At 40.2% G+C, this 26,713-nt stretch overlaps 1 long non-coding RNA gene and 1 pseudogene across 2 annotated transcripts in view; one reads left to right on the top strand and one right to left on the bottom strand.

Annotated features, from left to right (window-relative positions):
- The window catches only part of LOC147357876 (uncharacterized), a 28,234-nt gene extending 6,651 nt beyond the window's left edge, over window positions 1-21,583 (top strand). Inside the window, exons 2-3 of the long non-coding RNA XR_015142121.1 lie at window positions 21,265-21,311; window positions 21,400-21,583. This is a non-coding gene — a long non-coding RNA (uncharacterized LOC147357876). The remainder of the gene's footprint in view (window positions 1-21,264; window positions 21,312-21,399) is intronic.
- LOC147357875 (interferon-induced very large GTPase 1-like) overlaps window positions 15,575-26,713 on the bottom strand; it is a 46,667-nt pseudogene continuing 35,528 nt past the window's right edge. The window contains exon 4 of the transcript XR_015142120.1: window positions 15,575-24,733. The product of XR_015142120.1 is annotated as an interferon-induced very large GTPase 1-like (transcript). The remainder of the gene's footprint in view (window positions 24,734-26,713) is intronic.

The raw sequence follows: 26,713 nt of genomic DNA, 5'->3' as shown, positions 1-26,713 counted from the left end.
AAAGGCAGAGACATCACTTTGCTGACAAAGGTCAGGATAGTCAAAGCTGTGGTTTTTCCAGTAGTCATGAATGGATGTGAGAGTTGGACTGTAAAGAAAGCTGAGCGCTGAAGAATTGATGCTTTTGAACTGTGGTGTTGGAGAAGACACTTGAGGGTCCTTGGACTACAAGGAGATCCAACCAGTCCATCCTAAAGGATATCAGTCCTGAATATTCATTGGAATGATTGTTGCTGAAGCTCCAGTACTTTGGCCACCTGATGCAAAGAGCTGACTCATTGGAAAAGACCCTGATGCTGGGGAAGATTGAAGGCAAAAGGAAAAGCGGGTGTCAAAGGATGAGATGGTTAGACAGCACCACCAACTCAATAGACTTGAGTTTGAGCAAACTCAAAACTTTGAGCCAAACTCACATTTTTGGCTATGAGAGTCTGTCCTCTCTTGTTTGTTCTCCCAGCAGTATTCATGCTTTGATTCTTTTTGTGTATGTCAGTTTCCTTACATTTTGTTGGTGCATCAGTAATGGCTTTCTTTACAATTTTGTGGATTGATGTTCAAGGAACAATTTTAAATCTTGGTGTCTTACTGGTGTTCAAGGAATATTCTGGCTGTTTGCAGATACTTTTGTGTCTGATTGACCTCATTTGAAACTTCATCTCAAAGCAAAAGATAACTCAGGAAAGAAAAATCTTACATGACTAGGGTTATTTTAAATTTATAGTTTTAGAAGCAGAGCTATGTTCTACCACAAGGATTGGAGGCACAAAATGTGCCTAATGTGTGCTCTGGGAGATAGTTGAGGACAGAGGAGCCTGGGTGCTGCAATGCATGGGGTTGCAAAGAGTAGGACATGACTTAGCAATTGAACAACAACAACGATCCGTTGTTTAGCACTTAGAGAAACAAAAGATTTTTCTTTGAGAGTTATTGTATCACTAACATTGTTTAGCATAGTCATGCAATGTGATGAAAATCAGATTAACTTTCTTTCAGTTTTATTACTATTTTAAAATTCTTTACAGACAATTCACCTTCTTATGCTTACACTGGGCCAGGCTATGTCTACCTCCCAACCCTTGCTACTCACTGTCTGAGAGATTTTAAGAATAGAATTGCTCTGGTGTCAGAAGCCTCTACTCTGAATGACTGCATCCTCTTCTGCTGATGCCTTCATGAAGCAATGTCCTGCAGCCTGTACAGGGATCAAGTGTTCAATAGGGAATTTAGTGATGATGGTGAAAAGGAATTGTCGATTGGATTCCAAGCCAACTTTTGATTCTATCCCTAGAATCCTGAATGTTGTGAAGTATCATAGGGACTACCTCCTTCTGGATTTTCTTTTTCCTCTTAGGTCAGGGTCTTCACACCTTTCTGGATCAGTCCAGCGTTCTAGGAAGGATTGGACAAAGACAGAGCTCGTCTCTGTTGTCAGATGGAATTGTGATCATATTGGGCTTAGTGAAAATGAGTTTCCCAAATTTGAATCATTGAAATATTGAAGAATATAATTAATCCAACCATCCCAAATGAAAACAAGAAATCTTGTAAGCAGTTGAATTTAGGAAAATAAATCACTAATCTATATGCAACTAAAGTTGAAGTGGTCCAGGGCTAGAGAGGGACATGGAGTTTGGATAGAAATCAGCATAACCCTCTGTGGTGACACTTCGCTCTGGAAATGATGACTATTGATAATTCCAGCTTGGCTTATTCTCCTCACATGTGTTCTTTCCTCTCTCTACTTCATTTCCTTGTATTATTTGTGAGATGAACTGCCTGCTGATGAAATTATAAGGTCCTTTAAGGTCAGAGAAGGACTGTGATTCATGTATCCTATCTCCTCTCCCTGCCTACCTCCAACCTAGTTCTGTGCTGCTCTCAATAACCCCCTGCAAAGTCTTTCAATAAAAGTTTGTAAAAAAGAAAATTTGGATTTTTGTTTCTTTGTGTCCCTTGATGATTTCACTTTTACTTATATCAATTGTTTATCTTCCACTTTCTCTTTCATCTGATAAATATTTGCTGAGAATTTACTATATGGCTAGGTACATTGCTTGTTAGCTACCTTTCATTATAGTTCAGTCGCTCAGTCGTGTCCGACTCTTTGCAATCCCATAGACTTCAGCACGCAAGGCTTTCCTGTCCATCACCAACTCTGGAGCCTACTCAGACTCATGTCCATTGAGTCGGTGATGCCATCCAACCATCTTATCCTCTGTTGTCCCCTTCTCCTCCCACCTTCAATCTTTCCCAGCATCAGGGTCTTTTCCAATGAGTTGGTTCTTCGTACCAGGTGGCCAAAGTATTGGAGTTTCAGCTTCAGCATCAGTCCTTCCAATGAATTTTCAGGACTGATTTCCTTTAGGATTGACTGGTTTGATCTCCCTGCAGTCCAAGGGACTCTCAAGAGTCTTCTCCAACATCACAGTTTGAAAGCATCAATTCTTTGGCACTGAGCTTTCTTTATAGTCCAACTCTCCTTTCATCACACTTCAACACCAAACATCTCACTAATTGTACCTCTCACAGTACATCCCTTTCTCTGTGATCTTTTGCTATTGAGTTTAAATTATTAAAAAGTTTTCTGTAGCACATTTCTTCTTATGAATCTGAACTCACACATGACACTGACTATATGTAGTATTTGCAGTGTATCTGACTTGCTTTTGCTTTGGGTCTGTCTCTTACCAAGCTGACATATTTCTTCATCACTGGGAGTTGGAACTTTCATTTAGCCCATGGAATTCTCTAGGCCAGAATACAGAGTGGATATTTCCCTTCTCCAGGGGATCTTCCCAACCCAGAGGTTGAACCTAGGTCTCCTGCATAGTAGGTGGATTCTTTACCACCTGAGCTACAAGGGAAGCCCAAGAATACTGGAGTGGGTAGCCTGTCCCTTCTCCAGGAGATCTTCCTGACCCAGGAATCAAATCAGGGTCTCCGGCATTGCAGTGGGCTTCTTTACCAACTGAGATGTGAGAGAAGCTCACCCTTTTATTCCCTACCCACTGTCTTAGAAACCCTAAAGCCATTTAAAAGTTGGACAGTAGACCCATCAGAGTAGATAATAGCTATAAACTTCATCCATTTGAAAGAAACCTTGCTGATTATCCAGCCTACCTGTTCTTAACCTTTTTTGTGCCTTTTGACCAAGACTGATGAATTCTGTTCTTCTGAAAAATAGTTTTATAATGTAAAATGAATTTAAAAATATTATAAAGGAACCAATTATTAATATATTGAAACACCTCATAATATTTATAAAACTCTCCAAATTGCTTTACAACCCACTTTGAATTCAAGTAAAAAAATTGCTAGAATTTGCTTTTTGTCTTATAGTCTAAAATAAATATAAAATACACAATAATATCATTAGCAACATAACATAAAATGAGAAATGAGCTTTAAAATGATGTGCAATATAACCACATTTATTTAAGAATGTATTCCAATATCTAAAAACAGCAAAGTTGAGCAATGCAAAACCACAATTATTAATAGCTTCTCTTTCTTTACTGATTTCATTTATTTTATCTCTCTTTTTCTTCCTTGATGTGTTTTGCTAGAAGTTTATCAATTTTATCTCATCAAAGAACTAGCTTAGTTTCATTGATCTTTTCACTTGTTTTTCAGTCTCTTTTTCAATTATTTTTTCTCCAAGCTTATTATTTTTCTTTTATGAGCTTCAGGTTTTGTTTGTACTTTTTATTCTCATTCCTCTAGGTATAAGGTTAGTTTGTTTATTTGAGACTTTTTTGTTTCTTTGTTTTCTTTAGGTAGGCCTATATTACTATGTACCTCCCTGTTAGAGCTTCTTTTGTTCTACCTCACAGGTTTTGGAGCATTGTGTTTTCATTTTCAGTTGTCTTGAGATTGGTTTTTAAATTTTATCTTTGATTTCCTCAAGGAACCATTTGTTGTTTAGTAGCATGTTGTTTAGACCACAAGTTATGGTTTTTCTAGTTTTTTTTTAGTTATATTCTTGTTTTATCCTGCTGTGGTCAGACAAGATAGTTGATATAATTTTAGTTTTCTTATATATACACTAAGACTTGTTTTATGGAGTTGCATATGATTTATTGTTGAGAATGTTCCTTGGGCACTTGAATATGTATTCTGTTTTATTTGAATGATATTTTTTGTGTATCTAATAAGTCAACCTGATCAAATGCATTGTTTAAGGCCCATATTTCTTTATTGATTTTCTGCCTGGATCATCTGTTCAGGGATGTAAGTGGGCTTTTAAATTCCTGTAAGTGAAAAGTGAAAGTGAAGTCACTCAGTCGTGTCCGACTGTGAGCGACCCCATGGACTACAGCCCACCAGGCCCTCCGTCCATGGGATTTTCCAGGCAAGAGTACTGGAGTGGGGTGCCATCGCCTTCTCTGTTAACAGCGGCTAGGCATATTATATTTACTTGGAGCTGGTATACTTGGTGACAGCCTTAGTGCGCTCGGACACTGCGTGCTTAAATTCCTGTACTTTTATTGTATTACTGTTAATTTCTCCCTTTATGCCTGTTAATATTTGCTTTATGTGCTTAGGGCGCACCTCTATAGGGTGAATTGATAGTTACAAGTTTGGAAATAATAGCTGAATCCATAAGAAATCAATTGACATTCAAATTTCAATTTTATGTACTTTTTTTTTTGGTAGAGAAGTCATTATGCAACACATATATCTGATAAAGTGCCTACATGGAAAGAACTATAAAATCACCACAAAATGAATATGGATGAGAGACTTGAGCAGGCACTTTATAAAAGTGAATATTCAAATAGTCACAAGGAATGAAGGAAGTCCCATCTCAGTAGTAATCAGGGAAATGCAAACTATAGTGAGTTACTAGTACTACATAGTTCAGAGTGACTAAAATTTAAAAGAGTGATAATAGTGTTAATAAACATGAGAAGCAATGGAAATACTCATATATTGCTGCTGCTACATCACTTCAGTCGTGTCCGACTCTGTGCGACCCCATAGATGGCAGCCCACCAGGCTCCCCTGTCCCTGGGATTCTCCAGGCGAGAACAGTGGAGTGGGTTGCCATTTCCTTCTCTAATGCATGAAAGTGAAAAGTGAAAGTGAAGTTGCTCAGTCGTGTCTGACCCTCATCGACCCCATGGACTGCAGCCTTCCAGGCTCCAGGTTATAAATTTGTACAGCTACTTTATTTTATTTTCTTTTTTTCCCTTTTTTTTTGATTATGCGTTGTTTTTATTTTATTTTATTTAATTATTATTATTATTATTTTTTACTTTACAGCATTATATTGGTTTTGCCATAGATCAATATAGAACAGTCTTTTGTACAGCTACTTTAAAAATTGACTGTTATTCTCTCCTAAAGTTGAAGAGACATCTAGATATGTAGATAAACTATGACCCAGAAATTATTCTCCTGGTATATGCTACAAAAGACATGTGCAAGAATTCTTAGAGCAGCAGTATTTAAATAAACACAAGCTGAAGAAAATTCAAATGTTTGTCAGTAGTATAATGGATAAATGAATTGTGATATATAGTGGAATATTATACAATGATGAAAAACCCAACTGTAGTTCCATTTAGTAACAGATAAATTTCCCAAACACTATTGAGTGAATGGAAGTCAGAAACGAAACAATTACACTGAATCATTCAATTTGCCTGTTCAAAAACAGAACTCATCTATGGTGTTGAACCTCTGGAATAGAGAGAGGGTATAGTTACTAGAAGAGGACATGTGAGGGAGGTGATTCTAGGAGGTTGGTGATGTTCTGTAACTTTTCCTCCATGGTGGGTAAATTGATGTGTGTGTTATGGAATAATTCCATGAGCTATACATGTGTAATTTGTGTTGTTGGTTTTTTTTTTTTTTTTTGGTAGTATAACTCTTGTATTCAGTTAAAAATAGGTTTAAAAAAAATTACAGGTTTTATAGCCTCCTGACTCTCCAAGAGTTATTTCTCTTTCATTCTGAGTCGATGTGATATAATGAATAAAGGAACTCCCCCCCTCCAAAAAAAAGATATCTATTTTCTAATCCCCAGAAGCTGTGAATATATTGCTTTACATGGCAAAAAGAACTTTTCAGATGTGACTAAAGATATTTAGTCACAAGATTGGGAGATTATTATGGGGGTTGTGATGAATGTAATCAGAAGGGTCCTTATGAGAGGGAGGTGTTGGAGGTCAGAGATAGAGTGATGTTGCATGCGGACAACTTGACTGGTAACTGACAGCTTTGAAGATGGATGGAGATTGTGAGCCTAGGAAGGAGGGCAGCCTCTAGAAGCTGAAAAAGGCAAGAAAACAGACTTTCCTTTAGAGCCTCCAAAAGGAATGCAGCTTTGCCAATAATTTGTGTTTAGCCCCATAAGACCTAATTTTGGACATATCACCTCTAGAACTATAAGAGAATTAACCTGTTGTTTTAAGTCACCAAATCTGTGGTAATTTGTTACAGTAGCAATAGGAAACTAATAGTGGTAGTTCATGGGCGGTGTACTCTGACAGGTACAATGTCAGAGTACACTGTCCATAATAGGTGTTCTGCAATTGTGCTGAATGTATGATCACGCTTCAAAAGTGTCATTCCTCAGTATGGTAAAGGGATTTTTGAAATAAATAAGGATGTTGAGAATTCAACCAGTATGATGTGATGTGACCAGGCAGTTTGTACCAGTCTCTTTCCCTCTAATCTTCAAACTTCCATAAACATGAAAGGCTTAGAGTCTGGAGGTGAAGGAAAAGAGCATAGGGTTTGTAGTTATCAGGCACAACAAAATTGGAGATGAGGATGCAGATGAAGATGGTATGATTAGGACTTTCCCTTGTCTGTAAAAGGCTTTGGTATCAAGAGGGTGATTACAATATTTTACAAAAGAAATAAGATGGAGGTAATAATTCTCTTGATATCCCAAATGGACTTTGTTGTTGTAGTTCAACCACTCAGTCATTTTCGACTCTTTGCAATCCCATGGACTGCAGCACGTCAGACTTCCCTGTCCTTCACCATCTCCCAGAGCTTGGTCAAACTCATGTCCATTGAGTTGATGATGCCATCCAACCATCTTGTCCTCTGCCGTCCCATTCTCCTCCTGCCAACAGTCTTTCCCAGGATCACAGTCTTTTCCAATGAGTCCATTCTTCGCATCAGGTGGCCAAAGAATTGGAGCTTCAACATCAGTCCTTCCAGTGAATATTCAGGATTGATTTCCTTTAGGATTGACTGGTTGGATCTCCTTGCAGTCCTAGGGACTCTCAAGAGTCTTCTCCAACACCACAGTTCGAAAGCATCAATTCTTCAGCACTCAGCCTTCTTTATCATCCAACTCTCATATCCGTACATGACTATTGGAAAAACCATAGTTTTGACTATAGGACCTTTGTTGGGAGAGTAGTGTCTCTGCTTTTTAATATGCTGTTTAGGTTTGTCATAACTTTTCTTCCAAGGAGCAAGCATCTTTTAATTTCTTGGCTGCAGTCACCATCCACAGTGATTTTGGAGCTCAGGAAAAAAAAGTCTGTCACCATTTCCATTGTTTCCTCATCTATTTGCCACGAAGTGGTGTGACTGAATGCCATGATCTTTGTTTTTTGAATGTTGAATTTTAAGCCAGCTTTTTCATTCCTCTTTTACCTTCATCAAGAGGCTCTTTAGTTCCTCTTCACTTTATGCCATAAGGGTGGTGTCATCTCCTTTTCTGATGTTATTGATATTTCTCCCTTGAATCTTGATACCAGCTTGTGCTTCATACAGCCCAGCATTTTGTATGATGTACCATGCATATAAGTTAAATAAGCAGGGTGACCATATACAGCTTTGACCTACTCCTTCCCAATTTTGAACCAGTCCATTGTTCCATGTCCCATTCTAACTGTTGCTTCTTGACCTGCCTACAGGTTTCTCAGGAGGCAGGTAAGGTGGTCTGGTATTCCCATCTCTTGAAGTATTTTCCACAGTTTGTTGTGATCCACAGATTTAAAGGCTTTAGCATAGTCAATGAAGCAGAAGTAGATATTTTTCTGGAATTCCCTTGCTTTTTCTATGATCTAGCGGGTGTTGGCAATTTTATCTCTGGTTCCTCTGGCTTTTCTAAATCCATCTTGAACATCTGGAAGTTGTCAGTTCATGTACTGTTGAAGCCTAGCATGGAGAATTTTGAGCATTTCTTTGCTAGCAAGGGAGATGAGTTCTATTGTGTGGTAGTTTGAGCATTCTTTGGCATTGCCTTTCTTTGGGATTGGAATGAAAACTGACCTTTTCCAGTCCCATGGCCACTGCTGAGTTTTCCACATTTGCTGGCACATTGAGTGTAGCACTTTAACTGCATCATCTTTTAGGGTTTGAAATAGTTCAGCTGAAATTCAGTCACCTCCACTAGCTGTGTTCTAAGGTCTACTTGACTTAGCACTCCAGGATGCATTCTAGGTGAGTGATCACACCATCGTGGTTATCTGGGTCATTAAGATCTTTTATGTCTAGTACTTCTGTGTATTCTTGCCACCTCTTCTTAATATCTTCTGCTTCTGTTAGGTCTATACCATTTCTGTCCTTTATTGTGCCCATCTTTGCATGAAATGTTCCCTTGGTATCTCTAATTTTCTTAAAGAGATCTCTAGTCTTTCCCATTCTATTGTTTTCCTCTATTTCTTTGCACTGATCACTTAGGAAGCCTTTCGCATCTCTCCTTACTATTCTTTGGAACTCTGCATTCAGATGGATGTATCTTTCCATTTGTTCTTTGTCTGTAGCTGCTCTTCTTTTCTCAGCTATTTGTAAGGCCTCCTCAGGCAACAGTTTTACCTTTTTGCATTTCTTTTTCTTGGGGATGGTCTTGATCCCTGCCTCCTGTACAGTGTTACAAACCTCCATCCATACTTCTTCAGGCACTCTGTCTATCAGATCTAATCCCTTGCATCTATTTGTCACTTCCACTGTATAATCGTAAGGGATTTGATTTAGGTCATACCTGAATTGCTTAGTGGTCTTCCCTGCTTTCTTCAATTTAAGTCTAGTTATAATTACTACAGAGAAGGCAATGGCACCCCACTCCAGTACTCTTGCCTGGAAAATCCCATGGACGGAGGAGCCTGGTGGGCTGTAGTCCATGGGGTCGCTAAGAGTTGGACACAACTGAGCGACTTCACTTTCACTTTTCACTTTCCACTTTCATGCATTGGAGAAGGAAATAGCAACCCACTCCAGTGTTCTTGCCTGGAGAATCCCAGGGACGGGGGAGCCTGGGGGGCTGCCATCTATGGGGTTGCACAGAGTCAGACATGACTGAAGCGACTTAGCAGCAGCAGCAGCATAATTACTAATATCTGTTCCCAACCATAGAACACTTCTGACACTAAAAATGTGGGTTTTCCCTACCAAACAGTTCTCTAATTCTGTGCAGATACCAACTGGGTGTCCTACAATTTAATTCAATTCTGACACTAAGTACCTGGAGTTGGTTCAGACCTCCCTTGTTAAGGGCTCAGCCCCACCAGACTGCCCTCCTACTTCAGATAGCAATTGCAAATTTTGGGTACCTAGTTTTCTACAAGTTGTCTGACTTGTCTTAAAATTTGGGATTCCCATGACCCTCTTTTCTAGTTTGATAATTTGCTATGACAGCACGTGGAAATCAGGGACTTTTCTTATTTATAGCTAAATATATATGGGAGATATATATTTATATATCCTTATAAAGGATGTTGCTGCCGCTGCTGCTAAGTCGCTTCAGTCGTGTCCAACTCTGTGCGACCCCATGGACTGCAGCCTACCAGGCTCCTCCATCCATGGGATTTTCTAGGCAAAAGTACTGGAGTGGGGTGCCATTGCCGTCTCTGATAAAGGATGTTAGAAAATATATAAATGAAGAACCTGATTAAGAGGTAAATAATATGAGGTACGGAAGTGTCCTGAATACAAGGGCTTCTGTGACTGTGGAAGTTGGGGTACACCACCTTTCTGCGTGTGGGGGTGTTCACCACTCTAGAAGCTCTGCAAACCCTTTCCTTTTCAGTTTTATGGAGGTCCCATGACATAAGCATGATTAAATCATTGGCAACTCTGGATTAACTCAGTCTCTATCCTCCTGGAGGTGTGAAGGGATTTGAAGCTGAAAGTTCCAACCCTCTAATCACATGGTTTCTTTGGCAAGCAACCTCCATCCTGAAACTATCTAGGGGGCTCATACAGAGTCACCTTATTAACATAAACTCAAGTATTCTCGACAGGGATTTTTTAGGAGTAACAAAAGAGGCTCGTCTCATCCCTGTAACTCACGAAGTTCCAAGAATTCTAGGAGCTCTGCTCCAGGAACCTGGACAAAGACTGGATGTATCTTTATTATTATATCACAATATTGTACTAGTTAATAATGAGAAGTAATTGAAAACATCTCCTGGAAGCAGCCCCTTCCTTTTCCAGAAGAGACTCATCTGTGTTGCCAGTTTATTTCTCCTCTTGCCCCTCTTCCTCATTTTTCTTCATCTGTGTGTAACCTGTTCATTGAATGAGTAGGACTCAGTGGTGTATAATTGGAATATTCCTTTATTTATCTCTACTCTCTGCTTGCCACCATGTTATTTTGGTTCTCCCCTCCCCCATTCCTGGTAATATTCTTGGGAAATTTCTAGTCACTTTTGGTATTAGAATATCTAAAGTCTTAGGCATTAAAAAGTTTAGTCCTGGGGGAAGGCGCCAAGATGGCGGAGGAGTAGGACGGGGAAAACACTTTCTCCCCCACAACTTCATCAAAAGAGCATTTAAACGTCGTGTAAATTCCACAAAACAACTTCTGAATGTCGGCAGAGGACATCAGGCACCCAGAAAAGCAACCCAACTCCTCGAAAGGAGGTAGGAAAAAATATTAAAGACAATAAAAGAGACAAAAGAGGGAGGGACGGAGTTCCGTCCCGGGAAGGGAGTCTTAAAAAGAGAGAAGTTTCCAAACACCAGGAAACCTTCTCACTGCCGAATCCGTGCCGAGCTTTGGAAGCACAGAGGACAACATAACAGGGAGAAAAAATAAATAAACAATTAAAACTCGCAGAATGCGAGCCCTACGGTAACTCCTCCAGCGGAGAAGCAGCGCAGACGCCTGCATCCGCCATTAGCAAGCGGGGGCTGGGCAGGGAGGCGCGGCGCGGGCTGCATCGCTGAGAGTAAGAATCTGGCCTGAATACCCTGAGCACTATCTGAGCAAAATAATTTGGGCTAGCAAACCAGACTGAGGGATATCTACCATGCGAAAAGCCAGCCCTAACCTAAGACACCGCCAGCCGGTGCACAGAACAAAGGACTAAACAGAGGTAGCCGGCTGCAAACCTTCCCCCTCCGGTGACAGGCAGCCAGAGCCGGAAGGGGGCAATCGCAGCCCCAGAGAGACATTATCTATAAAACTGGCTTCTTTGCTAACTAAAACTTCTTGGGGGTCTGGACGGTCAACATCTGCCTGAGAAGGTGCGCCGGTTTTACACCCAGATAACCAAGTTGCGGGGAGGCGATAAGTCGCAGCATTGGCGCTCGCCAAACACCTCATCACCTGAGCTGCTCGGACCTGGGAAGAGCACAAAACGCAGCCCCAACTGAGTCTGCGCCTCTGAGGACTACCTGAGTGCCTGAACCTGAGCGGCTTGGACCTGGGAGGTGCATGCAACCCAGGGCCAGCCTCGGATTGTTCCCGGCGGAACAACCTAGAGCCTGAGCAGTGTGAGCAGGGAGGCTACACGCACCGTGAGCGGGGGCAGACCCAGTGTGGCTGAGGCACTGCGAGCGCACGCCAGTGTCATTTGTTTGCAGCATCCCTCCCTCCCTCCCCATAGCGCGACTGAACAAAGAGAAGAAATACAGCTCCACCCACCAGAACACCGACACAAGCTTCCCTAACCAGGAAACCTTGACAAGCCACCTCTACATACCCACACACAGCGAGGAAACGCCACAATAAAGAGAACTCCACAAACTGCCAGAATACAGAAAGGACTCCCAAACTCAGCAATTTAAACAAGATGAAGAGACAGAGGAATACCCAGCAGATAAAGGAACAGGATAAATGCCCACCAAACCAAACAAAAGAGGAAGAGATAGGGAATCTACCTGATAAAGAATTCCAAATAATGATAGTGAAATTGATCCAAAATCTTGAAATTAAAATGGAATCACAGATAAATAGCCTGGAGACAAGGATTGAGAAGATGCAAGAAAAGTTTAACAAGGACCTAGAAGAAATAAAAAAGAGTCAATATATAATGAATAATGCAATAAATGAAATTAAAAACACTCTGGAGGCAACAAATAGTAGAATAACAGAGGCAGAAGATAGGATTAGTGAATTAGAAGATAGAATGGTAGAAATAAATGAATCAGAGAGGATAAAAGAAAAACGAATTAAAAGAAATGAGGACAATCTCAGAGACCTCCAGGACAATATTAAACGCTACAACATTCGAATCATAGGGGTTCCAGAAGAAGAAGACAAAAAGAAAGACCATGAGAAAATACTTGAGGAGATAATAGTTGAAAACTTCCCTAAAATGGGGAAGGAAATAATCACCCAAGTCCAAGAAACCCAGAGAGTCCCAAACAGGATAAACCCAAGGAGAAACACCCCAAGACACATATTAATCAAAGTAACAAAGATCGAACACAAAGAACAAATATTAAAAGCAGCAAGGGAAAAACAGCAAATAACACACAAGGGAATTCCCATAAGGATAACAGCTGATCTTTCAATAGAAACTCTTCAAGCCAGGAGGGAATGGCAAGACATACTTAAAATGATGAAAGAAAATAACCTACAGCCCAGATTATTGTATCCAGCAAGGATCTCATTCAAGTATGAAGGAGAAATCAAAAGCTTTTCAGACAAGCAAAAGCTGAGAGAATTCTGCACCACCAAACCAGCTCTCCAACAAATACTAAAGGATATTCTCTAGACAGGAAACACAAAAATGGTGTATAAACTCGAACCCAAAACAATAAAGTAAATGGCAACGGGATCATACTTATTAGTAATTACCTTAAACGTAAATGGGTTGAATGCCCCAACCAAAAGACAAAGACTGGCTGAATGGATACAAAAACAAGACCCCTACATATGTTGTCTACAAGAGACCCACCTCAAAACAGGGGACACATACAGACTGAAAGTGAAGGGCTGGAAAAAGATTTTCCATGCAAATTGGGACCAAAAGAAAGCAGGAGTCTCAATACTCGTATCAGATAAATTAGACTTTAAAACAAAGGCTGTGAAAAGAGACAAAGAAGGTCACTACATAATGATCAAAGGATCAATCCAAGAAGAAGATATAACAATTATAAATATATATCCACCCAACATGGGAGCACCACAGTATGTAAGACAAATCCTAACAAGTATGAAAGGAGAAATTAACAATAACACAATAATAGTGGGAGACTTTAATACCCCACTCACACTTATGGATAGATCAACTAAACACAAAATTAACAAGGAAAAAAAAAAAAAACATGTATCTATAAAGTTCACTAAAGCAAAGCACAGTAAAATGAGGTATGGCAATAAAAGGCGTTAAATTTATCAAATAAAAAAAAATTAAAAAAAAAAAAAAACTGACCAACAAGAGAAGGGATTAAGTGTGGAGCAGGGGTTATGCTGAGCCATCTTCTGGACCAGGACAGGCAGATACCCTCATGTTCCTCATTTCCTTTGCCACCATAAAAAAAAAAAAAAAAGTTTAGTCCTATCTACTATCAAAACTTCCATCTCTCATTAAATCCTAAGCTGGCTCCTTGACCACCTTTCACCACCTCCATCAAGTTCAGGCCTGATTTACAATTTCATAGGACAGTAGGGAGTAAGTATGTCATAGCCTGTTTTTTTCTCATTTCTTTACTTCCTTTCCTCCTCTATTCTCATTATTTGGTTTGAGGGATGAGAGCTGAAGGGTAGCTGGTGCTATTTGTGGTTTTTCTTTTAGTTGTTGAATATACAATAGGGGCTTATTGTGGTTGTGCTTTTGTGGAGTCTTCAGAATGCGCCCATACACTTAATGACCTGATAGTGTAAGCTACCAGCACAACACATTGATGGATTTGTGGATAACGACCCATCCTAGCATCCTGGGATGAATCCTACTTGATCACTGTATATGAGCCTTTTAATGTATTTTTGAATTTGGTTTGCTAATTTTTTTTTTTTTTTTGAGAATTTTTGCTTCTGTGTTCATTAGAAGCTTCTGTGTTCAGAAAAACACATTTTGCTTCTGTATTCATTCTGTGTTCATTCACTGCCCTAATGTCTTCAACTGTTTGCTGACCTGTTTTGCTGACATCCCAGGGTAACCTGTTTGACTTTCCCCTCATTCCTGCTTCTGGCAGTATATTTCCAGTTGTCTCTGCTAAAGTGGGCAGTGGGAGGGGTGGGCAGGGTGAGAAAACTGTTGGGCAGAGGATCCAATCTGTATCCCATGGACCTTGGAGAAATTCAGCATCTTGTTCAGGAGTAGAGGACACTAGTGACCATGAGCAGGCAGCCCCAGCCTCCATGTTAACTACCATTATTGCCGTTTCTGAAGGTTGCTCAAACTCAGTGATGCTATCTAAACATCTCATCCTCTGCTGCTCTCTTCTCCTTTTGCCTTCAATCTTGATATCTCCTCCAAATTAAAAGACATATAAGTCTATCTTAAATCCCTATGGATTTCAGGATGACAGAAATATTTAGTCTGTAACAGTCCATAATACATTTCATTTACTTAGAGACCTAAGTGAAAATCTTCTTAGTGCAAATTTCCATCTTTTTTAAAGCATGTGCTGGTGCTCAGTCATGTCCAACTCTTTGCAGCCTCATGGACTGTGGCCCAACAGTCTCCTCTGTCTATGGAATTTTCCAGGCAAGAATACTGGAGTGGGTTGCCATTTCCTTCTCCAGGGGATCTTCCCAGCCTAGGGGTTGAACTTCGCTGTCTCTTTTATCTCCTGCATCGGCGAGTGAGTTCTTCACCATTGGTGCCACCTGAGAAGCAACTCACATCGTATTTGTGTTATTTATCTTGTCCTAGAATCCATCACTCTCCTAGCCCCATTCCTGCAGGACTTGTCCTCTCTTGCTTAAATTACTCTGGAAATTCCCTACGTCTATTGATGTGGTGACCCCTAATTCCTTTGTTTCCATGATCCACATTTTCAGTGACTCTGAGAGACTGTACTGATCATGTGAACCTTACCTCCAGTGACCTTACAACTCTGGCCATCTCTAATCCCTGTGACCTACACTGGGCCCAGCATCTCCCACTTTTCATGACTATAGGATTCTCATCCCTATGAACTCTGTCACTCTACTCCAGTGTTCCTAATATCTCTCTTACTGACCTTAGCCCATTGACACTTTGATCCTGACCCCACCTTGATGGCACTTTACTCTCCACGACTATCACAGAAAACCATATTCATATGTTTCCATCTACCCTCATTCCCAACTTATGTCTAGCCATTTTGTAGGGAACTCTTGACACTGTCTCTGAATTGCATTTAGTAATCACTCTACTTAAATGCCTGAGGAATTGATAAAAAATTATTTGTTTATACACAAGAATTTTGCTGAAAATCAAAGTTAATTATAATACTTCTTAGTTAAAAGTTTTAATGGACTTACTGAACAAATATGAAAAGCATTGAACAAATGTTAACATTGCACAGTTATCAAGGATGCAGTGATGTCAGAGACAGGTGCTATATTGTGCGTGGGTTCTGTTTTTATCACTATTTCAACTTTATTCTATTTGGAGGCTCTTCCAACTCTCAGTGAGACTATTAAAGAACAAAAGGAAAATCCATCTATTCAAACAACTGCTTTCTATACAGCTTTTCTGTTTCATGATTTCTTCTGGAGACATGGTCACTTGACCTGAAACTGAAGAGTATGCTTGGCGCACAGAGATAGCAGAGTGAGTGCTCCTATCACCCCACTCTGAAGATCCAAGTCCTTTGATTGTTCTTCTTTGCACTGTATGTTTTCATACAGACTGTGGAGGGGTAGAGAGTGTACCCTTAAATAGAAGCCAATGAATGGCTCTATGTCAGACATGAGTAACTTTTTCCTTTGCATCAGGAGTCCTTCAGATCATCAGCTTTGAGAACCTAGCATAAGTCATTGTTTCAGAACGTATAGGTTTGCAGAATGGAGATTTCCTCCCTTCTCAGGTCTTTGGTTGGCTTCAGCATGTTCTCCGTTTTTATTTCTGATCATGACTCTATGGCTCAAATAGTGTGAAAAGACACAAAGGTGCTTGATTGGAGATAAGCATTTTCTTACATTTTAATATTCAGAAACATTTCTTATTGAATTATCACTATGGTTTAGTCACTAAGATGTGTCTGACTCTTGTGACCCCATGGACTGTACTAGCCAGGCTCCGCTGCCTATGGGATTCTCCAGGCAAGAATACTGGAGTGGGTTGCTATTTTCTTCTCCAGGGAGTCTTCCTGACCCTGGAATCGAACCCAGGTCTCCTGCATTGCAGGCAGACTCTTTACCGATTGAGCTATGAGGGAAGCCCCGATCTGGTCCACAGCCTTAATTAAAATGGCCCTTTTTCCCTGGTCATAAATCTTGTTCCATAAACGGGTCCTTCTCAGACTTGTACAGAGCTCTAGGCTCTGAATACCTAAACTCCAGTGAATTTTTTCTTTACCTTAAAAAAAAAAAAAACATGCACAGGCAAGTGCCAAAGTGCCCAGGAAGAAGAGAAAATGGTTAAATTAGAAAAAGTTATTTAACTTCTATTTTTCATACTTGTTTAATATTGTTTCCTGAATTGATGCAGGCTCTATCTTGGCCAAGTTTCTGTTTTTTTTTTTTTTTTTTTTAATTCCTATAATAAAATAGCTCTAAATGGCATTATATTTGAGAATTGGAAATCTTGAATTTCCTATGATTGTTTTTGCATTCAAGCATTAATAACTCTTCCTCACAATTTCATAGAGTAAAAAAAAATACACTTAGAAATGAAAAAAATTTGTAACTTCCAGTGAATAACTGTATGTTGATAAAAATATTCATATAGTTATTCTATAGATTTTGTAGCAGTCTGCAATGATTTTAATTTCCCTCTATAAAAATGAATTTCTTAAAGCTTTATATAATGTTACATATTTAAAAATAAAAACATTCAGAATAATATAAAATATGCAGTTATATTAAATGGACTATTCAATTTTATCATGTACTCATATGTATCAGTTATCTGTTTTTAAAGAAGAAGGAATTGAGGCAAAGAAAAATAATGTTCTTACTCAAGAAATCTTCAACTCTTGCTATGATTGATTTAGTTTTAGATGTTTCATTTGAAAAAAAATTGATATGAGGAAGGTTTTCATTTTGAGTGGCTGGTATTTTAGGCTTGTTCTGGTAATGTGCCTTCTTGGTTTAGATACTGGAACTCTTATCTGGTCATTGAGTATTAATTTTTTTTCAAGTCATCAAGCACATCCTGCTTTGTGATTTTGTTCCAGGCATCAGGAATTTCACCTTTATTGATAAATCTTTTGTGATGTTTTTCTTCTAGCTTTGATCTGAAGTGACAGACAAACCATTTTCAGTATGGCTGGGTGGATGTGTCTGGGGTGATGCTCCATGTGGCATATTCCCCTCCTGCTTGTCGATAGGTCTTATATAGGATTGTCCTGCCATCATTCAAAACAAAATCACAATCACTTGCTACCAGACTAGTACAGTGTTCAATGACAAAATGGTCTGTTTGATACCACCCGCATCCACTGAGAGCCTTTGGACGGTGGAAGGGAACACTGTGGTCTCCTTCATGGGTAGGGATTGTGTTTGTACAAATTGCTTTACAGAAGGGACACTGTTTCCAGCAGCCACAGAGATGTTCAAAGAGCATTTTCTGGATTTCAGGAATCATTTCTTCTACAAGTCTAGACAAACAGTTCTGTTCTTCACTGTTCATTGCAGAATCCAAAGCTTTACTCATGGCCTCTTTGATAAACTCAATATCTTTTATCTCCTGGTGTTCAGTGCTTATCAGGTCTTTTCGTGGGAAGATCAAGGTACTCCCCAGGTGATCACAGAACAAATCTAACCACCCAGACACTGTGCTGCTTTTATCTTTAGCTATTGCTGTAGATGCATGTATAGCTGAGAGGATGGCAATCTTGATGTCATCTAAACTCATTTGTACAAAAGTCTTTATTTTTTCACTTCCTGTGTCAGACAAATATCTTTTAACATGGTTTTCAATGTAATTCTTAAAAAATGATTCTGGATTATGAAGGTACTGGCAGTAGTTATCAAAATTTTCCTCTTCTGCCAGAGAGATGAGAATGTGTTTCTCCAGGTTAGCTCTGTTTTCATTGAATACCCGGCAGGTGGTTCGAATGTCCCCAGCAATTTTGAGGGCCATGTTTTTCCTTATGGTGCTGGAGACAGCAGGTGTGAGTTTCTTCCACAGAAAATCAACAAACATTTTAATTGAAGTTGCTCCTTGACAAGAGATCTTAAAGCTCATGAAGAAATCATCTTTCTTGCATTGCAGATAGTGTACAGGATCATTTGCCCTCTTGAATGCCTTGTGCATCTCCTTAAACTTCACTGATGCTCTTTGGAATGAACACAATGATAAGTCTATTTCATATTTTCTTGTAAATGTGTATCTTTTCTGAGTGGGTTCAGACTTCACCTCCTCTTCTATTATTCTCAGGATTTCATGGAAATAAGTTAGATTGTAATCATGCTTTTGCTGACATATTTTGTCAACAGTTTCATTAACTTTTGAAATAAGGCAGTCAGTAGTCATATTTATGGAGTGTATATCCTGGTTCTCTATTGTCATTGTAGAGAGTTCCCCAGATTTCCTGTTCATCTTAACATGGTTATCATAGTTGATTTCAAACTTTTCTCCAGAATAGTTCTTCAGTATGCTTACTATGTCTTTTTCCTTTTTGAAATATTCCAAAAGGATGTTTTCAGAATCCACTTTAATTTCAGGGTCTGTGGCTGGAGGGAGACTTGAGGACACATCATAGACCCATTTTTCCCAAACTGAGTTGAATTTCTCATGGAGCTCTTCCTTGCTCAATTCGGTGCCATTTAGTGATGGAAAAAAGCCAAAAAAGCCAAAAAAGCCAAATTCCGGCTTTTTTCCAATAATTCCTTTTCATAACCTGACTTTTTGTTATCCAGTTTTTCTTGATTTTTTTTTAAACTAATAAGTTCTTTGGCTTTTCTTTGGACATCTAAAATTAGTTCCTCTTTAAGGGTTATTAGTTTATTTTCAAAATTTCTTTTCCACTGAACCAGCACTTCACTATCTGGGTCTTCATAAAAATATTTTTCAAGTTCTTGCTTGATGGCTTCATATATCTCTCTAACAGGAGCCTCCAGGGTATATGTTTTGAGTGTCTGGATTTTTCCATTCTGAATCTGGTTGATCAGCTGGTCCTGTAATCTCTGCACATGACTCCTCAGCTCCCATGTCCAGGAGTTATACATGGTTTCCAGTTTGCTCATGGCCATGACTTCTTGAGTGTTCCTGAAACTGAAAATAAAGTTCTCATTCAGTAGGGCTCTCCACAGATCTTGAACTCGGAATTTTACATCTGATATCTTCATGATGCTTCCCCTCGATTCCTGTTGGGCAGTCACAAGAATTCTGCTTTTTAGTTCCTGAACATTGTGGCTGTAGCGAGGATTGGGAGGGGCCATTGGGGGATTGCCATCCCAGAGGTGAGCAAAGTAGTAGACGTGGGTGTTGACGTCAAACTTAATGACATCACTAAAGCAGCTTACATTGGAGCACTGCTCTTCCTCAGCTGCTATTGCTGCCATTTTGTCCAATGTCTGCTTTAGCCGCCTTCTTCCTTCCATATTTTGGTCTTTAGCTGTAACTTCCCCCACATTCTGATGGACAAAGAGGCAAGTGGGAGAGATTTTTACTTGTTTCATCCTCAGAAAAGCTTGGACAACTATTTGTAGAATATCTTGCATTTCTGATGGATTTTCCCCCATAATATTGATCAGAGTCAAGTTTCCAATTCCAATGACAAAGGTTGCCAACTCATTGTCATGATTCTGGGACTTGTTGCTGAGTTCTGGGGCTCGAAGTCCCTCTGTGTCCACAACAAGCACAAAGTCAAAGCCAAGTTCAGCTGTGAATGTCTCCTCCACTTTCAGAAGCTGCATGTAGGCCCCCCGGGTACACCTCCCAGCACTGACAGTGAACTGCAGCCCAAAAAGGGCATTCAGCAGGGTGGACTTCCCTGAACTCTGCAGGCCAAGGACAGAGAGAACAAAGAGCTGCTTGTTTCCAAGTTTCTCAGAGAGCTTGTCAAAAACAGCTGCCACCCACCTCAGGGGCACATATGAAACATCCCCATCTAGCAGCTCAATGGGAACACCAGATATCATCAGATCTGCAGCAATGTGGGGAAGGGAGAGAAATAGGGTATCTTTCATGGGTGAAGCTTCTTCCAGAGCTTCGTAGATCTGGCCAGCTTCTCTGAGAATGTGCTCAATTCCCAAGGTACAGTCATTAATCTCTCTGGAAATAGCTTCTATGTCATTTTGCCAGTCTTTCAGAGAGCTACTCTTTGGGGCCTCTTGGTTTTCTTTTTGAATCAATTCCTTTTTCTTCTCATTTAGATTTTCCAAGTGTCTTGCAGTCAGGTTGTCCAAAGCTACATTCAGCCATTGGAGGAAGTAGAGTTTGGTGTGAGTTTCTGAATGATTTTGGAGAATTTCAAGGACAGAACGCATTAAAGCATTGAGAGGAAAGGCTTTTCTCAACTGTTTGCGTCTTAACATTTGTTTTTCTGTCTCAGTCTCACTTTTGTGTTGTTCAATGCTGCGATTCCCCTTTTCTCTCAGATGATAGAGTTCTTTGTCCTTTTTACACCAAAGTTGCCACAGTTTTCCCTGAAGAGGTAGTAAGTTTTCCTTGACCTGAGGTATTTCCATTTCTCTCAATAGGGTCATTAGAGCCTCTGCCTTTTCTTTGGCTTCCTTGCAATGTCTCTGGTTTGCATCAATAAGCATTCCTTGCTTGTGAGCAACTTGGGCACAGTTCTCCAAGCTGAGTGCAGTGTTAGAGAGCTCCAGCAAACGTCTGATTGTAGTTGTGAGCTCCCCTATTAGTTCTGCCTCATTTCTGTTCCTGATCCCAATTCTCACTCTTGAGCCAGAGTCATTGACTGTGATTTTTCCTTTATCATCAAGCAAGAAGATTAAAGGTTTTGTTGACTGACACATGTCATGGACTAATTTTTGGTTTCCTTTATTATCCTCAGAAGTTGACATGAGGACCACAATTATGGAAGAGACTTCCTTCAAAAAGGCGAGTTGCTTCTCATATTCCTTTGCATCTCCGTGAAGATTCGTAAAGGTCAAGCAGTTGTCAAATCTGTCCTGCTCTTCCCCCCCAGGACAGAACCAGGCGACTTCCACCACTCCTCCCATCAAGAGACAGTCTCTGCTGCTGCCTTTGCAGTGTCGGTGAAAAAAGACATCATGTTTGCGTTCACTGAGAAGACAGTCATGATCTGCGATTTGGAAGCAGAGAAGCCAGTTCCAACTCTAATAAAGGACACAATGGGGGCAGAAACACGACACATCTGTTGATTCGTGTAATTGTCCTTCTCCTCTTTTATTGATTTCCCTACTTGCTGCCAGCTCCTTCGAATTTGACTGAGAGACCAGAGAGAGAATTCAATTTGAGCATTGCAAGGATTAGGTATGAGAAGGGGGAGAGCAAACTGACAAATGGAAAGTTTGTCCAAAATATATTGTCTGGCAAAATCATCTGCACAGTGAAGAATTGCCATCTGAATATCCATAGGGTGAACATAAGGTCTGACATTAGTGGCTGCTGAAGGCTCAGTAGGATGAGCACTTTCTTCAGGTAGATCTTCATATGGATCAAAAGCCTCCTTTTCTTGATTTGAGGTGCTTGAATAGACTTGGTTCTCTGTGTATTCTTCGTGTTTGATGATCAGGTATCTCAGCCCATAATCCAGCACCAATAGCTTCTGTAGGAAATAGAAGTGAAGTTCTCTTTCAGAGCAGGGCTGGGTGTTGTACACAGTCTTGTGGATCAGCTGGAAGTTAGCTCTGCTCATTTTTCTTGGGTAGTAGTGTTCTAGGCCTAGACGCTGGAGTAAATCTTGGAAGGCTCCATTTTCTATGACTTCCTCCTTTTTCTTTTCATTATCGTGTGGTTCATGGGGCTCTTTCTTTTCATGGAAGACACTTTGCAATTCTTTTATCACCTCCTCCACTTGCAATGACGAGACAGCAGCCTCATATTTCCCATCAATGAGCAGTCTTAAGTCTTTTTCTTGGTTTTCCCAATCATGATCTCCGTGATTGGTGAGGACATGTACAACTTCTTTAGTCAAAGATCGTCCCATGTATTGTTTGATCAATGCCAAGTGTTGTGTTTTCTCCTCTGGAGAAATAGCTTTGATACCTACTGTTGCTGTCAGACCTGTGAGCACCAGAAATGCCTGAGCCCTGTAGTTGCAAATATTTTTGAGCTCTTGGTATTTATTTTGCGCAGTTTGCATTTTATCCAATAGGAAGTCTAACTCATCATGCCCCAGGGGATACTGAAATTTATTGTCACCCACATGATATCCTGCACCAGATGCTATCAAAAGTAGCAAGATGCGTGTGTCTGGCTTCCCCATTTCTTGGAGGTTTTTCAAGAAGGAGCCAAGAGACAAGCTGACCTTGTAAGTCAGCTTTCTTTGAGCTTCCTCCACCAACTTTGTAGATCCAGAGTTTGCCATTACTTCCCTAAGGTCATTCTTTTTTTTTTTTTTTAATATTTCAATTAACTCGGAAAATTGGGTGATATGGACATTGTCTTCCTTTGGTTCTGACTGAAATATCCATTGCATAATGGAATGAGCCTGAGGAAAGTTTTTTACTTTATGGATGTGAGGATCCAAAAGACTGCTCACCTGAGATTTAATATACTTCGTTCTGCAATTGGAAGATTTTTTGCAAAAGTTGACAGTGTTTACCAGAGATTTCTTCAGACCCAAGTTTTTGAGGCGTATATTAGTCCAAATGGTATTACTTTCAGTTTTTTGACTCAATCTTTGCATGCAATTTCTCAGCCTTCCAGGCTGTTCTTCAGGATTAAAAACTTTGCAGGATTTCACATCCTCTAGGACAATCCTAGCCTCGTTCTTAATACTCAGTAATTCTTCTCCCTCCTGGATCTGGGCAGTGAGTTCAGTCAGATCAGTATAGCTGTCTTTCAGGCAGTTAGCTACTTTAATAGGATCCTTAAAATCACTTCTGTGGCCAGAGAGGACAATGTCCCAAACAGGTACCAGCTGAAGTCCACGGTCAATGACACACCAGGTTTGATTATTGGCAACTAGACCTTCTTTCCAGTCAGAAAGGCCATTTGCTTCTGGTGGGCCACCTGTCTGAGCCACAGATAATTTGACTTTGGTTTGGAGATTTTGGAAGCTTGTTCTCTGAGAGGCTTTTTTCAAATGAGAGTCTGACATATCCAGACCTGTACCAATGTTCACTCCAAAGCCACTGGAACTGCCCCTTATGTAACTATCCAGGGCCTCTGCTGCTTGCTGTTTCACTTCTGCCAGCTGCTCTTTTTGGAAACCCTCTGAAATGGCTTTCCACCAGTAGATTCCTCCCAGGTGCAGAGGGCCCTGGTTAGCATGAGAACCAAACCTCTGGAAGAAGGCTTCAACCCTATGCCTCAGCAAGCGTAGTTTGTCTGGGTCTTCTGACTTACCCAAAAGGTCTTCAATGCATTTTAATTCCTGGAGAGCAGCATTGGAAAGTTGGAGCTGGTCAATGGGAAAGATGCAGGAGGCCAGTGGGATATAGCTGAACTTGGTTGAGCAGAAATAAGAGTGTGTAGAATGTGACTGTTGTATTTTCTTGGATTCTGAATGCATGCTCTGATCCATACCAGCTTCCAGGCTAATTCCCCAACCTCCACCCTTTGCTAAGGCAGTTACACTGAAGCCCAGCTTCTCTACAGTCTGAGTGAACATGGATTCTTCTTGAGAAGATGTAAATTCTTTCATTTCTGTCCGTGTACCCTGAGTAGGGCCAAGGAGTACAAACTCCGTGGGGATGCAGAGTAGCTCCTCTTTCTTCCCTATAAGACACCTTTGGTCACTGGTTTTGTAAATTCCCTGTAGGGCTAGTCCTCCAGAAGCATGTCTCACCAGTTCTCTATCTAGAAGATTTTTCCTGTGAGAAAGTGCCCCCTTCATGACCTTGAGTTGTCTCTGCATATCTTCCATGACTTCTCCTGGGGGGTTTTCAGGTGATGGCCAGAATTCTTTGGGGATCTCCATTGTTTGCCTCAGCACTGCTTCCTTTTTCCTCACTGCCTCTTCCTGTTGTTGCCTCTGTTCTGACAGCATTTCTCTTTGTTCCTGCAGTGCCTGTTCTGCCTCCATCTTCCTTTTCTTTAATGATTCCACCCAAGACTCCTGTAACTCTGAAAGAGTATTTGAGTGTGACAGGTTAAGCAGTTTCTCCAGGGCCCTTTTCTCCCAGGAATGTTGCACCTGGCATTTCAGTTTCTGGAGGTCTTTTTCTTCTAGCGTTGTAAGGCATGGGCAGAAGTCACACCCAAGTGTTCCTGCAGCTTTGACAACTAGTATTCAACTGCCAGTCCTACTTCTCCGAGCATCTCTTGGAGATCTTGCCTATTTTTGCCTCTAAACAGGGGTTCATTGGGCCTAGATTCTGCTGTGTCCATGGCTGTGGAAAGAAAAGATGCTCAGTTAGCCTGTTGCATGTTAATATGCAGAATTCTGTGACTAATTTGCAGAAATCAGTTGCTTTTCTATACACTAATAATGAATTATCAGAAAAAAATTTCAGGGAACAGTCCCATTTATGATCATACTGAAAAGAATGAAATACCAGGGAATAAACTTAACCAAGAAGGTGAAAGACCTATATTCTGAAAACTATAAACACTGATAAAAGAATTTGAAAATGATAAAAAGGAATGGAAAGATATCCTGTGTTCCTTGATTAGAAGGGTTAATGTTGTTAAAAATGTCCATACTATCCAAAGCAATCTATAGATTTAATACAATAACTATCAGAATACCCAGGATACTTTCACAAAAGTAGGACAAATTAATTCTAAAAATTGTTTTGGAACCACAGAAGACTCAATTGCAAGCTGACTGGAGAAAAAAAATAGCTGGATGTATCACGTTCCCTATGCAGACTATACTACAAAGCTACATTAATAAAAAGAGCATGACATTGACATAAAAGCAAACATATAGATCAATGGAATAGAATAGAGAGGCAAGAAATAAACCTACACACTTATGGTCAATAATCTATGACAAAAGAGGTGAGAAAACAATGGAAAAAAAATTCCAATAAATGATGCTGGGAAAATTGGGTAGCTACATTAAAAGAATATTAGGAAAAAGTAGGCAAAGAATAAATAGGTGTTTCTCCAAAGAAGACATACAGATGACCAACAGGCACATGAAAAGTCACTCAACGTTGTTAATTGTTAGGGAAATGCAAATCAAAATGATAATGAGGTATCACCTCAAGCCAATCATAATGGCCGTCATCATATATTCTACAAATAATAAATGCTAGAGAGGGTGTATAAAAAGGGAACCCTTGTATACTGTTGCTGAGAATTTAACTTGGTTTAGCCACTATGGAAAAGATAGTAGTTTCCTCAAAAGTGAAAAATAGGATCACAATACTACCCAGCAATTCCAGTCCTGGATATATATGCAAAGGAAGTGAAGACAGGATATTGAAGAGATATATGCACCTCCATATTTATTGCATCATTATTCACAATAGCCAAGATATGGAAACAGCCTAAGTGTCAGCCCATGGCTTAATGGATAAAGTGTATGTGATACAGCATGCACAGACACAGACACACAGTGGAATATTATATAGTCACAAGAAAGAGGGAAGTCCTGCCATTTGTGTATGACAACATGGATGGACCTTGAGTGCATTATGCTAAATGAGATAAGTCAGACCAAGAAAGAGAAATTCTGTATCATATCACTTACATGTGGAATCTAAAAAAGCCAAACTTGTAAAACCAGAGTAGTATGGTGGTTACCAGGATTGGAAGGTGTAGGAATTAGGGAGATACTGTTTAAAGGTACAAATGTGCCATCAGTAGATAAATAAGTCCTAGATATCTAGGCTTCCCTGGTGGCTCAGATGGTAAAGAATCCGCCTGCAATGCAGGAGACCTGGGTTTGATCCCTAGGTTGGGAAGATCTCCTGGAAGAGGGCATGGCAACCCACTCCAGCATTTTTGCCTGGAGAATCCTTATGGACACAGGAGCCTGGCAGGCTACAGTCCATGGGGTTGCAAAGAGTTGGACACAACTGAGCGACTAAGCAGAGCACATAGGACACATAGTGATTATAAACAATGGTATGCTATGCTATGCTAAGTCACTTCAGTTGTGTCCAACTCTGTGTGACCCCATAAACGGCAGCCCACCAGGCTCCCCTGTCCCTGGGATTCTCCAGGCAAGAACACTGGAGTGGGTTGCCATTTCCTTCTCCAATGCATGAAAGTGAAAAGTGAAAGTGAAGTTGCTCAGTTGTGTCCAACTCTTAGCGACCCCATGGACTACAGCCTACCAGGCTCCTCAGTCCATGGGATTTTTCAGGCAAGAGTACTAGAGTGGGGTGCCATTGCCTTCCCCAATTATAAACAATATA

This window comes from Bos grunniens, chromosome 15 (genome assembly GCF_055505025.1).
Source record: "Bos grunniens cultivar Pamir isolate PY7600 chromosome 15, Bosgru_T2T1.0, whole genome shotgun sequence".
Classification (NCBI taxonomy): domain Eukaryota; kingdom Metazoa; phylum Chordata; class Mammalia; order Artiodactyla; family Bovidae; genus Bos; species Bos grunniens.
Note: the sequence above shows the minus strand (reverse complement) of the source record. Positions and strands in the feature narration are given on the sequence as shown.